Genomic DNA, 12835 nt, shown 5'->3' with positions numbered 1-12835 from the left:
TCTATGCTTACTGGTCTGTAATCTTCTTCTAATGCAGGCTAACACCTGACATTTTCTCTTTTTCCTTCCTTTTTCTTCCCTGTCTCTCATACAGATGAGCTGTATTTTTTGAGGTAAGGCAGCAAAATGTGAAAATGTGAAAAAAAGAGCTTTATTTTGTAAAATCTCCATTATTCTTGATCACAGTCCAACTGACATGGCACTGAACCTTCCTGCTACATGACTTAAAGAAGCATTCATTAATTGAGAGCATGCTGTGTGTTTCAGCTGAGGCTCCCCACACGAAGGGGCCGCGCTGATCCTTTGTAGGGCGCAACTGCATCACCAGATGAGCAAATTCTGAAATAATTTTGGACTTTGTAATGGCAAAAGAGAAGATGACTGATGCAATTAGTCACGTGAAGTGACTGGGGCATAGCATGAGGAGATGACAGGATTTCATCAGGTCTGTCAGGGTAAAAAGACTGAACTCCAGAAGCATCTCAGTTTTACCACTTGCCACCCAAATATCAAAATGACCTTTTTTTTTTTTTTTTTTGCGGGGGGAGGGGGAAGGCATTTTGAGATTGTGAGTGCCTGTCTCCATGCAAGTATTAAACATTCTAACTCTTTGGCATGACAGAATCTAGAAGCACTTCAGGGATCTTTATGAAGTGATTTGACCTTGGCTTTTTGTTTTGTCTGCGTTTCTGGAAATTTATGTAGATCGTTCACATTTTCTTACAACTGTTTATATTCTGAAGGGCGACATTCATATCAGAATATTTGTACTATCTAAGTGAAAGCCCTAGAGGACTCTGTGGTATAAATGTGACTGCCTTTGCACCCTCTCATCTACTACTGTGCCACTTGAGAATGTGGGGAAATCTGGGCAGGGGAGGGCAAAATCTGACGTTGGTTTTATCTGAACTGAAAGGTGCTAAGAGCCACAACAGTATAACAAGGGAGCCTTGCAAAGCTGCATTTCTTCCATTCTTGACTTTTTCTATAAGAAATTTCATCTTTTTAACCATTTCTTTAAAAGAATAATCTTTATCCATAGGATGTTAGCTTTCTATTTTCATCCATGTAATGGAAGAGCTATTGCTGTCCTCCCCCCCAGAACAAACAAGGCTGCTGTCAGTGGTCAGGGCGCTCTATTGTCCCTTCTGAGTACACATGGCACAGGGTGATGGTCACTTCTTTTTCCCTTTGGACTCTCTCCCCTAGGCTACCATTAGGTTGAAAAGCAACCCAAGTACTCCAACAGTGCGTGGCACCTAAGGGCAGCTTTGCTTCTGAGGCTTTATTTATCCATCTGGCCATCCGTGTACAAAGTCAAGTCATCTTTTGTCACTGGTATATACACACATGTATGTAATACATATACATCCAAGAGTAATTTTAGAGCTTATTAATCTCTTCTTAATGAAAATGCTCTGACCTGTTTTCTTTCCTGTCAGATATACCTACCTGGCACCAACTAACTAAATCCTCAGGCATTTAGCAGCATGGGAACAGTTATGTTCTGTTACCACTCTTTTATTCTATTATACTAACAAAAAAATATAATCTTTAATTCTGTTTCATTTTTGTTGTTTTGGGGGGTTGTTGGTTTTTTGGGGTTTTTTGGGGTTTTTTGTTTTTTTTTTTTTTTTTTTTTTTTTGGAGAGTTTTAATATTTATTGCAGTGATAGCCTGGTAAAATAATTTTTCATTCAGAAGAAGCAATTAAGAAATTAAAAGTGAAGGCAGAACTAATAGAAAATTGCTGGGATTTTTAGTCATGCAGCATTTTCCACCGTGTTCAGTAATTTTTTATGCTTCAATTATTATGTGGGATGTTGATGTCTTAGTGTGCAATTGCTGTTAAAGCATCAGTGATGCTCAGCATCTGGGCATCCTTGTACTTGTGAAAGATGTGAGATCCAAATCAAAGGTATCTTACAATTTTGGAGAACACTAAAGACTATATATTATGATAAACCTACTCACGGTTTCAGTAGGAAATTTTCTTTGTCTAACCCCACCCTGCCAAGCCCCAAGTGCTTTATAATGTCACGAGCAACAACTGTTCATCCCTGAGGCTGGTTGTGTGTAGCTCTTTAGTTCTGTGCAGAAGGATAAAGCTCTATAACCTGACAGGTGAGACCCCTGGTTTCTATTAAACCCAAATGGTAACGAGTCCAACATCATTAACTCAGAGCACAATCCTGCTTCCCTTGAATTCAGTTCAGTGGAACCTGGATCACCTCCTGCCAGGCACACAGACTTGTAAAGCCCTGTAGACTTTAGAGATGATGAGGATGTGGTGATAACCTGCCTCGTCTCAGGAAGGAGTGTGCATCGATTCACACCTCAAAATTTGTATCCACTGCAAAAAAATCCTTTCTGTGGCAGAAGTGAAAAGCCATGTCAAGCATTTGTTCAGCCACTTACACAAATCGCACGCAGGCAAAAACTGGAACTTCCGTCATTCTGCTGAAGGTGCTGCTGTGAAAATCTTTGTTCATATCTTCTTTGATATCTCCTCTGTTTGCTCCAGTCTGTACAAACCTCTCAGAGCCTCCAGAGCTTGTCTGAGCACTCCCTTCCCCCTGCTTAGGTGAAGACAGCGGGCAGGTATGTGGTGCACCAGCCCGGGTCTTGCCTGACTGCTACCCAAGGACCAAAAACTCAAGTGTGGTGATTTCCTCTGAGTTCACCAAACAGGTTTTGTAGCTGAACTATATTCACAAATGGCTTCCTTCATATCCCAGGATACTCTTTTAGCTAGAGTACTTTGAAGTTATTATAGTCAATCCATATATATTGAATCCTAATAAGTTAAAGACAAACTAAGTTTATCAGATTAAGTCAACATATACGTAGGTATGATAATAAAAAGAGAAAAACATTGACATATAAATAAATCTCTGAGCTATTTTCCATTTTTGTCCTTTCTCAGTGGGCTTAGGAGTACCTGATATTCACTAGTATTTGCCACTTAACAAACTGCTATCAGGCTTCTGAAGAGAAACTAGTAGAAGTGGTTGGACTGTGACGTGGTTGGTTTGTCTCTTTCGGACTGAGAAATACCCTTTGATTAGAGCTGTTTTGATAATGTTTTACTATTCGAGGGTGCAAGTTTTGTACTGCCTGGCTGCCCCGAGGTCTCGGAACCCCTCCCCATGCCAGCAAAACTTTTAATTGTTTTCTTTCCAAGTAGGTCTATGTGGAATTTTACTAAAGCAGCAAGCCCTGAAATAAGGTATCTGCGCAATCCCTCTGCTTTGGCAAATTTATCCACAGAAGGAGAAGCAGTTTAGGGTGAGCTTTGTCCCTGTGTGAGGATACCAAAATCCAGGGTGTGATATGGAAGGTGAAACCTTCATAAAATCAGAGAATCACAGAATATGCCGAGTTGGAAGAGACCCACAAGGAAGAGTCCAAATCTTGGCCCTGCACAGAAAGCCCATAATTAAGTCTGTGGGATGTCCTTAAAATATGTTTTTGTGTTTGGAGTAATTTAGAATCATTGATGCTGGAGAAGACTGTTCAGATCATTGAGCCCGTTTATAAACCCATGGCAAAATCACCACTAAACCACAACCCCAAGTGCCACATTTACATCTATATTAAACTCCTCCAGTGATGGTGACTCCACTACTTTTATGGGCAGCCTGTTCCAATGCTTGACAACCCTTTCTAAGAGGATTTTTGCCCCCTAATATCCAATCTAAACCTTCCCTAGTGCAACTTGAGGCCATTTCCTCTTGTCCTATCTCTTGTCACTTGGGAGAAGACACCGACCCCCACCTGGTGACAGCCTCCTGTCAGGGAGCTGTAGAAGGCCACAAGGTACCCCCTGAAGCTCCTTTTCTCCAGGGTAAATAACCCCATAACCCCATAGCCCCATGTGGAGTTTTTTTGGATGATTTTTAAACACATTTTACATTTTTTTGGCGTTTTCGCGGAGATGGAGCTGGAAAGCATTCCAGGATCTGCCTGAGTGCAATGGTATGGGGTTCTGGCAGTGCTCACTGAGGGATGGAACTTTCCACATTTAAAAAAAAAAATATTTATTTATTTGTGCTTTGATCCACCTGGGAAGACATTTCTGAACGGCTTTAAGCCAGCAGCCCGCTTTTCCCAGAGAAGGAACACCCCATCTCCCTTCCCAACCTGCCTTTGCCAACTGCAGACACTTCGAACCCCCGAGCCAGGCCCTGAAAAGGCACCAGACCCTCACAGCTGGCTCAAGGACCGACGGCAAACGCTGACTGAGCGGCGTTCAGGAGCCGCTCCTGGCGGCTGCGGCAGGACGCCGGCCCCTTTAAGGGGATGCCCCACTCGCCGCCTCGCCCGCCCGCCTCTCTTTCGCTCCCCCGCCCGTGCCCGAGACACTGGGAGTCGAAGCAGGTGCATGCGCAGTGCGCTGGCGGCAGGGCGCGCTTGCGCAGTCACCTGCCGCTGGCCGCCCCCCCCGGTACATCCGGGTCAGCGCACGCCCGCCCGCACGGCCGGTGCCCGCGGTGCTGTGCGGCCGCTCCCCCCCCCCCGCTCCCCCCTCCCCGCGCGCGCGCTCCCGCCGCCCGCGCGCGCTCCCGGCGCGCTCCCGCCACCCGCGCGCGCCGCTCCGTCGCTGCTCCGGCCGAGCGGGGGAGGCGGCGGCTCCGGCTCCGCTCCCGATCCCGGTCCCGGTCCCGCTCTCGGTCCCGCTCCGGATCCCGGTCCCGCATCGCCGCGCGCGGGGCGGCTCGGTGAGTGCCGGGAGGGCGGGAGGGGCCGGGCGGGGCGCTCGCCGCTGCATCCTTCGCGTTCCCTCGGCGCCGGCGGCGCGACCCCCGCCCCGTTCCCGCGGGGCCCCCGATCCCTGCCCGGCTCCAGCTGTTGCTCTCCCCGCTCCCTCAGCGCTTCGCAACTTCTCCCGTCCCGCCGCCGCTTCCCCCCGCACGCCGAGGAGGGGCCCCGGGGCGCGGGGGAAGCGGCGGCCGCTGCTCCCTCGCCGGGGAACCACGCGGGTCACCAGGGACCGGCCGCCCTGCCCTGGGCTTCCCCGGCGCTCCGGCGGCTCCTTCCCCCCGTCGCGGGCTCTGGGTCTGGTTTGCGCCCGGTGCGAGGGCGGGCGGCTCCCCGGGATGCAGGTAGTGCCGCGGGATGCGGGATGGAGTGACAGTGTTAATGGATAACGGGAGGGGGAGAGCTCCTGGAGGGACATCTGCAGTCCTGCGGAGTGTGGCTGAACATGCAGCGGGTTAAGCGGAATACGGGGATCGTCGCAAATTTGTCACGGTTAGGGTGTATCCTGCAGGTTTGTGTGCAGCGCTGGGATGCTGGGGCTGTAATTCCAGGTGGGGTTAAGGTGAATTTGGAGTCTGTAACAAGAGAGTGTTGTTTCTAACCTATTCATTTTGCAGCCGATAAAATCAAATTTTATTCCATTATAATTTTCTCCCATGTAATTCAATTATAAGGACGCCTGCAACGTAATTTTTTGTTACTTTTTAATCTGGTGTCATATCTCACTTGGTAAAAAAATACAAGAAGTTTCTTCACAGAAACATTTGAGACCCTGAAGAAAGCAAGAGACTGTGTGTTATGAAGGTTTTTGAAGTTTTTTTTTCTCTATTTGTTCCATAGCATCAGCATCCTGGATCCAAATGTCAGCAGCAGTGTGACAGATGTCATACTGCTGTGATAGTGGAGTCTAACTAACATTTAAAATCTGTCATTCTGAGTTTCTGGTAACATAATATGGAAATACAAGTGTACACATTAGCATGTATGTTAATCTTCAAACCAGTAGAACATATTCTAGATGGATCTGATAATCTGGGTTCTTCCTTATTACTGTTTCTAGTGGTAAAAATTGCAAAGTCTCTTTTGCTCAAATTCTCTTCCCCCTCATTTCCATAGAATTTTCTTTTTTTTTGTGCTCTGCTTGGACTTTAAATACAGCTTTTAGTTAATCAGCATTTTCTGTTGTAGGTTGTGGCAGATTTGGGTGTTGGGCAGTAAATAGCCTGAGATTACTGTTGTCAAGGTTGGAACAGGGGTTCAAACTTAAAAGCTTCCCCCTGACAAATATCTTCAGCAAGGTGTGTTGTTTTGCAGAATATATCTTTGGTTCTGTGTGGCAAGCTTAACAGCAAAACCTAAACCACATGAATAAGATACTGCAGTTATGTGAAGTTGGATTGTTTCTTGCCTGGCATACAGAGAGCATTCTATTGTTGAAACAGAAGCTTTGAACAGGAGAGAAGATAGCTTTTTATCCCAGTCAGACTGTCAGATTTGTTATTGCATATATTAGCTGTCTGAGAGCAGGGGCTGTGGAAAGAAGTGATCCCAGGATTGTTTTAAAATATCCCTGTCAAGAAGTACCACGATTATATGAAAGTAAGGAATGAATTTGATCCCATCTGTTATACAACTTCTATTTGTCATCAGGTGCTCTAGATTCTCTTCCTTGTTTGCAGTTTAGCTGGGGCCACCTGAGGGGACAGATTATAGGAGAGTTTGTCTTCTGAAAGTCTCTGCCTCTTCCTGTGACAACCTTCCCTGCTCTGGCTGTGGAAACTTGCATACAAAACTATCCTGTCCGTTTATCCCTTTTGTGTGAGTCTTTCTCTTGATAAAGAGAAAAAAGGAATCTATTTTTTATTGTGTCTCTAGTAGTTATATGTATTTCCAAAAGAATCGGTTGTTAAATTAATTGAATGCCGTAGTTTAAAGACACTTATGGGGGCACCTTAAGGTGTCTGTCACCAGACCTCTAACAGTGCTTACTAAATACTTGGAATTAATACTGCAAAGAGACAGAAGGGCAGGGAATATTTGTATTGCAAACTACTGAATTATTGAGTAATACAGTAACAGAAATTGTCTCTGTCATTTGGAAAAGCATATGTAGGGGCCACTTTGGATTTCTGCAGCTGCTTTGGCATGGTAAACATAAATGCAGATTTTTTTTCCTCTCGCTGTGTATCTTGGAGAATACAGACACACAAACAGCCTGCAGTCCCCTTTTTCTTGTTCCTGCCTGCCAGCTGGGGGCATAGATGGAACCAATGCATATCTTGATGTACTGGAGACAGGCAAAATTAAAGCCTGTGTACAAGGAGTTAGATTTGTTTTTCAAGCAGGTTCATGTGTGGCTGTTGTAGTTCATTTGGTTGGTGGTTTTTAGGAAATGATGGCACTAGTGTAAGTCAAGGTTATCACCTTTGCCTGTCCTACCTAAAGGCTTGTTCTCTTTAATGATACCAAGAGTTTCTGTCACTGATGTAGATGGGCATACGTTGAGAAGAATTACTCCTGTTCATTAAGGTAATGTTAGCTACCCTGAAGGACATTACAAATCAGTTTTATGATACGCGTTCATTGCAAAAATGTTTGAATATACATCTTCAAAGCTGAAATATTTTGAGTGTTGTCAAACTGCATCTCGTGGATTATCAGCTGTCAAGCAAATGTGCTACAGGCAAGGCATGCAGCTCATGTGAATATGTGTGCTGGATCCACACAAGGCTTGAATGTCAGTGCCAACTCCTGTGCTTAGAACCAGGATGCAGAGAGTCATCCTGGTAGTCATTTTGGTCCAGCTGAATCCCTCCAGTCTGTCAACATGGCCTCGGAGGCAGTGCGAGTGTGGGGACTGGGGATATGAAGGCAGCTCTGCTTGGACTGGAAAGAGTTAAGCACTGGGGACCCTGAAGCATTGGCCCTGCTTACTTGCTGTGGCACCTGAAATATGTGCATCAGTTAGGCAGGGTAAGAATTATTTCAAATAATTTTCCAGCTGTTAATGTTGGCCCCTTCTACCATTTGGTGTCTTTTCTACTCCCATTTGTTTGCATATATCAGGAGCACTTTTAAGTAAATAGATGGTCCTCTTGCTGCACACCTCTTAAGTTTTCCTTTATTATTAATCTATGGCTAGATAAACTTTGCTAAGGAGTACCAGTATTTTCTTCCTTGTGATTGTGGAAAATTTAACACCTCTATCCAGTGTAGAGAAATCTGCATTTCTCTTCATGTTTAGAAAGACAGGGGCTTACTTGATTGCTTTTAATTTCAGAATCTCTTATAAATTCACCTCAGTTTCCCCCGTCTGTGATTCAGGAATGTTCTCTCGAGTGCCACAAGTTGGCTGCTGCAGCTGGCTGAGTGTTTCCAACTGTCTAAAATTTGCTGAGAGCAATAGGCTCTTACATAGGCACTGTTTTACATTTGCAGTTCCAGTGCTTACTGGGGATACATGTTTTGCAATCATATAAACAGCAGAGCTTAACAGAAAGCAATGACAAACAGTGAGCAGCTTTAGAATTGACTAGGTAAAGCTGAAAGTATTTTTAGCTGCAGTACTTTCTCCTGAGTTCCCCATCCCCTGTGGTTTTAATTGCATTCTGCTTTTTAGAAATGGCATTTTGTCCTCCCTGTCATGTGAAAGCCTGATATACTGAGAGTACCTTCACTGTGGAAACAGTGAAACTAGTTACAGGCAAAGCATAATTGAAAGATGTAGGGAAAATTATGCATTATTTGGCTTTTCACTCGTGATCATTTGAATTTCTGGATAGTTGTAAGACAGTCATGGGTGTGAGGTAAGGGCTGACTCTCTCCTGCTCGGTATGTTTATGTGGCTTATGAACTCAGATCTGTTGTTACAGCCTTTGTTGTGTAGTTATGCTGCTCTCTTCATTTACTGTTGCTCTTGAATATGGTGATATTGATGAAATGTTTAGTAATTTATTTTTGGTTAACTCTGACTATGTTAACGTTGTTCATGTAATTGATTTGTAAAAGTATTTTTGGTTATTATCTTTGAATGTTCTTTAGGATTGCTTTTTCAGCACCTAGAAAAAGAATTTTTATGATTTTAGTACCTAGACAAGTATTGACTAATTTGTGTGTCTTGGGAAAGGCTGTTTTTTACCTTCTTTGCACCAACCTAAAGTTCTGATGCTGCATTTGGGCAATGGTATCTGACTGACCAAACCTGCCATTTTTTTTCTACTACATGAAATCATTGCAGGACTGTTGGAAAAATTGGGGACTAAATATCTCTGAAACGAAGAGATTGTACATAAGTACAATCTTCAAGTGTGTGTTTTCTGTAAAAATCCTTGTATGGTAGGATATGTTTTTATTCTTCTACTCCTGTTCAGTGAAAATGCTGTATGGTTTGTGATCTTGATTACTAAGTGTTGGACTGATTCTCTGGCTTATATCTACAGCACTTGGGATTCCCAGGTGCTCCCTGTGCAAATAGTGTGACTGGGTCTGGGACAGCTTAGCTTGTGAGATTTGAGCGCGTTCAGTTTGGTGTGGCTGTAGCTACAGAAATAGCATGCCTTGCAAAACAGGCCTTCTGTCTGCCACCCACACCAAAACCTAAAGCTTGATCCTGTAGGCAGTTAATACGTTTATCTGAGAGGCTGATTCCATCAGCAAATGCTTTACCTGAAATTGGTGTCCACCAGGCAAAAATAAAATCTTATATTGGTAATCACTTTATATATAAGAAAGTGCAGCAGAACACTGTCCTAAATACATTTTTAAAAGCACTTTTTACTTCAGACTACAGGGCTTAAATGTTCCCCGGTAGCAGGAGGCAGTTCTGTGAGCAAATTGTGTTTAACTGGCGTAGTTCAAAAGACTCTTAAATTCAGCCATGAGGCAATTCTGGTTCTCCTTCAGTCCTAGATGATTAAATTAAATGGAGTGTTAGCGTGAGTAACTTTTTCTGGTGTACTACACAAGGTAATAGATGAGTTCCTATGAGCCCTAGTTGTAAATTAGATGACTGGAAAGCCCCGTTTCTGTGTCTAGTGGCTGTAGCAGTTGAATAACTTCAAAAGTTAGATCTAATTGAGTATTCTCCTAGTCAGGTGTGGCACTGGATGGTGGCTCGTTCTCCTTTATTACAGCGGTCTTGAGGGTAACATCCTCAGGGAAACTGATTTTTTGCCTTTTTGTGTTGCACAACAAAGGTGTTTGTTTCAGCCTCTGATGTACAAACAGTTAGACCCTCTACTGAATAAAAAAAAAAAACCACCAAAAACCAGACAGAGTCTTCTGAATTCTAGCACTGTTACTCTGGAGGAAAAAAAAAAAAAAAAGAAAGAGCTATAAGAATTAATAAGAAATACAGTCATAGTCGAGGTTTTTGTTGTTTTGTGGATGGAGGTTTTTTGTTTGTTTTTTTGGGTGTTTTTGCGGGGGTAGGGGTTTGTTGTTGTTTAAACAGAACCATCCTGTTTAGTGTCCTTGAAAGTGAAAATTCTTAGGCAAAGTGCATTCTGGGCATGAAAAGACAGTTAATTTCTTGTTGTATTTGCACCTTTTATGTGCTGAGACATATGGTTACTTGAAACTGTTCCTTTCAAAGGTGGAAGTGAAATAAGTAGCCACTAGACTCCATGAGACTTCATTTCAAAGATAAAATTGCTGACCTTTTACATAAATGAAGATCATACAGACAAGAGAGAGCATTGTGTAAGGGTTGCTTATGGAAGCAGTTAATTGATTTGGAGTTTAGATTTCCTGCTTCTGTGTGGGGAGATGTGGATTTGTCAGCTGAACTGGCAATTGAATTGTAATGATGGTTTTGAAATTTTTTGCTATGGCTACTTTGCTTGTTCCCATGTATAACTGACTAAAGTCATATTCTCCTAAGCACTAAACTAGTAAATGCTTTATATGTTCTTACTTTTGCATATCAGAGTTCAGAACTAATTAATGCAGAATGAATTTCATAGCAGGAGTAAGAGAATAGCATAATCTAGTTGATATCTCCAACTTTGAAGTTTTGAGGGCAATCCTACAAGAACTTTCGACTAGTATAACAAAGCCCAAGTTGTTTTCTTACCTCTTCTGAAATTTACAGTTTTAGCAGTGTTCAAAGTTTTTATGGGGAAATTCACCATTATTCTGTAACTCTGGCTTCTTAATAAGCATGGGGTAGAATTATGTCCCAGTAGCAAACTCACTGTAGTTGTGACTGGCAGTAGAGTCTAGTAAATGGCAGTGTAAGACACTATTGATTTAGACCTAATATTTTGAATGTGACATAATATTGATGTTAATATTGTGTCAGGTTTTCAAAGGAATTTCAGTCAAACTACTTCAGTAACTGCCAAAAGTGAAGCTTGGGAACAGATGTTGTAATGGGAGTCTTAAAATTTGACAGCTCTTCAAATAACTCTGGTGTGTCTCTGCTTTAGAGCAGAGTGCTTATGCGGGGCTGATGCCTCTAGCTTTGCTTTTCTCCCTGTCCCTAGTCCAGAATGGGCCTCAGTTTGACCCCATTACAGTCCTATGAAAACTCATGCTCTAATAAACATGTATCCAGGCAGGCAGCATGGAAGAAGAAACGGGTTTGGATGGAGAGGACAGCTGAGGTGAGGAGAGATGGCAATTAACTAGGAGGAGGAGCAACTTGCTTTGAGTTGAAAGCAGGGAAGAATATGAATTAGAATCTGGGACTGAGTTAGGCCCAGGTTGATGATAAGCTAGCAGAGAGGTTGGGTTGTGAGCCCTTCGGCTATGTGGAAAGTATTGGTCAGTACTGAGGGAGTGTGTAGGAATGATGCTGCCTCTCACCCAGCATCTTGGGGACATCAAGGAAAATGAGGACTTGCTGGACAAAGAAAATACGTAAAAGAGAGCTGATTGGCAGGGAAAGGCGGACAGGAGTAGTAAGGGTAGAAGTTAGGATTTTGTAAAGAAGGAAGAGAGGTCTGTTGGACAAGGAACTTGTGAAGGTAAAAGTAGAGTTAGAAAATCTGTAAGGAAGGGACTACAGTGAAATAAGCAGAATTTTGTCCATTGCCATTACTAGCCAATGTGTCTTTACCAATTTAGCTTAATATGTATCTCTGAGTGGTAAAAATGGGAGTTGTAAAAATTGGTGTTGTGGGCAAATGGTTCTGATTCTGGTCATGAGCTATGTAGTTACAAGGATGAATTGTCTGGGAGTCATCTCTTGGTTAAGAATTTATACTGTTTGGCTGTGAAGCTCAAAAGTCCAGAAGCTGCAGAAAGCAAGCAGCCATGAGTACATATTTGTAGGCCGTTTTTTCCATTAGTACCTTGCTTCATTCCCCCAAGTGTCTGGTGCTAGTTCCGTCAACACAGTGCTCAATAGTATGTCTTCATTGCGTTAGAGTGCACCATGTTCTTGCTAGATTGCTCCAGAGCAGCAGTTAATTTCCTCATGGACAGTGGTGCTACTTTCTGTAAAGTTATTTATTATCAGAAAGGTCTAGTGAGATGAGGAAGTAGTTTGCTTCCTATTTTACACGAGGAGTGAAGGCACAGAGAAGTTCAGTTAGTTTTGCATGGTTAGAGGTGACTGTAACCTGACTTTTTTTTTTTTTTTTGACTGCTTTACATATTGCAGCTACATCCCCACAGAACTTGCTATTTTCCTCTTACTATGATTTCCTTTTAATAATGAATTTTAAGGTCACACTTGTTTCTTGTGTTTGTAGTCTCTTTGGGCATGTAGCTGCCCTAATCGAATCAGAACAAGGCAGTGCTCCAGATCCTGGTTATTGCAGCAGCAGGACCTGGCCATTCAAAAAGGCAAAGTTGTGTCTAGATTCTTCTTTTGTAACTCTGTTGCTTGCTGAGAGAAATGAGGAAGTGTTAATTCCTGCGCTGTGTGACTCTGGAGAACTTGCACTCTGGTGTTAGTAGCTCCTTGAAGCATTTGGTATTGATGCAGTCATTCTCTGTGCTGTATTCACACAGCTCTAGAGCCAAACTGGCACATGTTGTGAAAAGACACCTACTTGGTGTTTAAGTGTTATGGGGAAGTTGAAGTGCTGTTGCAGCCTTATTAACAGAATTGTGGGCAATGAATTCC

At 43.1% G+C, this 12835-nt stretch overlaps 1 protein-coding gene across 6 annotated transcripts in view; it reads left to right on the top strand.

Annotated features, from left to right (window-relative positions):
- The window catches only part of CYRIB (CYFIP related Rac1 interactor B), a 95346-nt gene that overhangs the window by 16413 nt on the left and 66098 nt on the right, over positions 1–12835 (top strand). Inside the window, exon 1 of one of the 6 annotated variants that reach the window (XM_038127162.1) lies at positions 4425–4721. The exons of 3 other annotated variants lie outside the window; for them this stretch is intronic. The gene's annotated coding sequence lies outside the window, so the exon portion shown is untranslated. Of the gene's footprint in view, positions 1–4424; positions 4722–4808; positions 5106–12835 lie in introns of those variants that run through there. 2 more of the 6 variants (XM_038127156.1, XM_038127160.1) reach the window with 2 other exon arrangements.

The sequence above is a fragment of the Motacilla alba genome, chromosome 2 (assembly GCF_015832195.1).
Source record: "Motacilla alba alba isolate MOTALB_02 chromosome 2, Motacilla_alba_V1.0_pri, whole genome shotgun sequence".
NCBI classification, from domain to species: Eukaryota; Metazoa; Chordata; class Aves; order Passeriformes; family Motacillidae; genus Motacilla; species Motacilla alba.
Note: the sequence above shows the minus strand (reverse complement) of the source record. Positions and strands in the feature narration are given on the sequence as shown.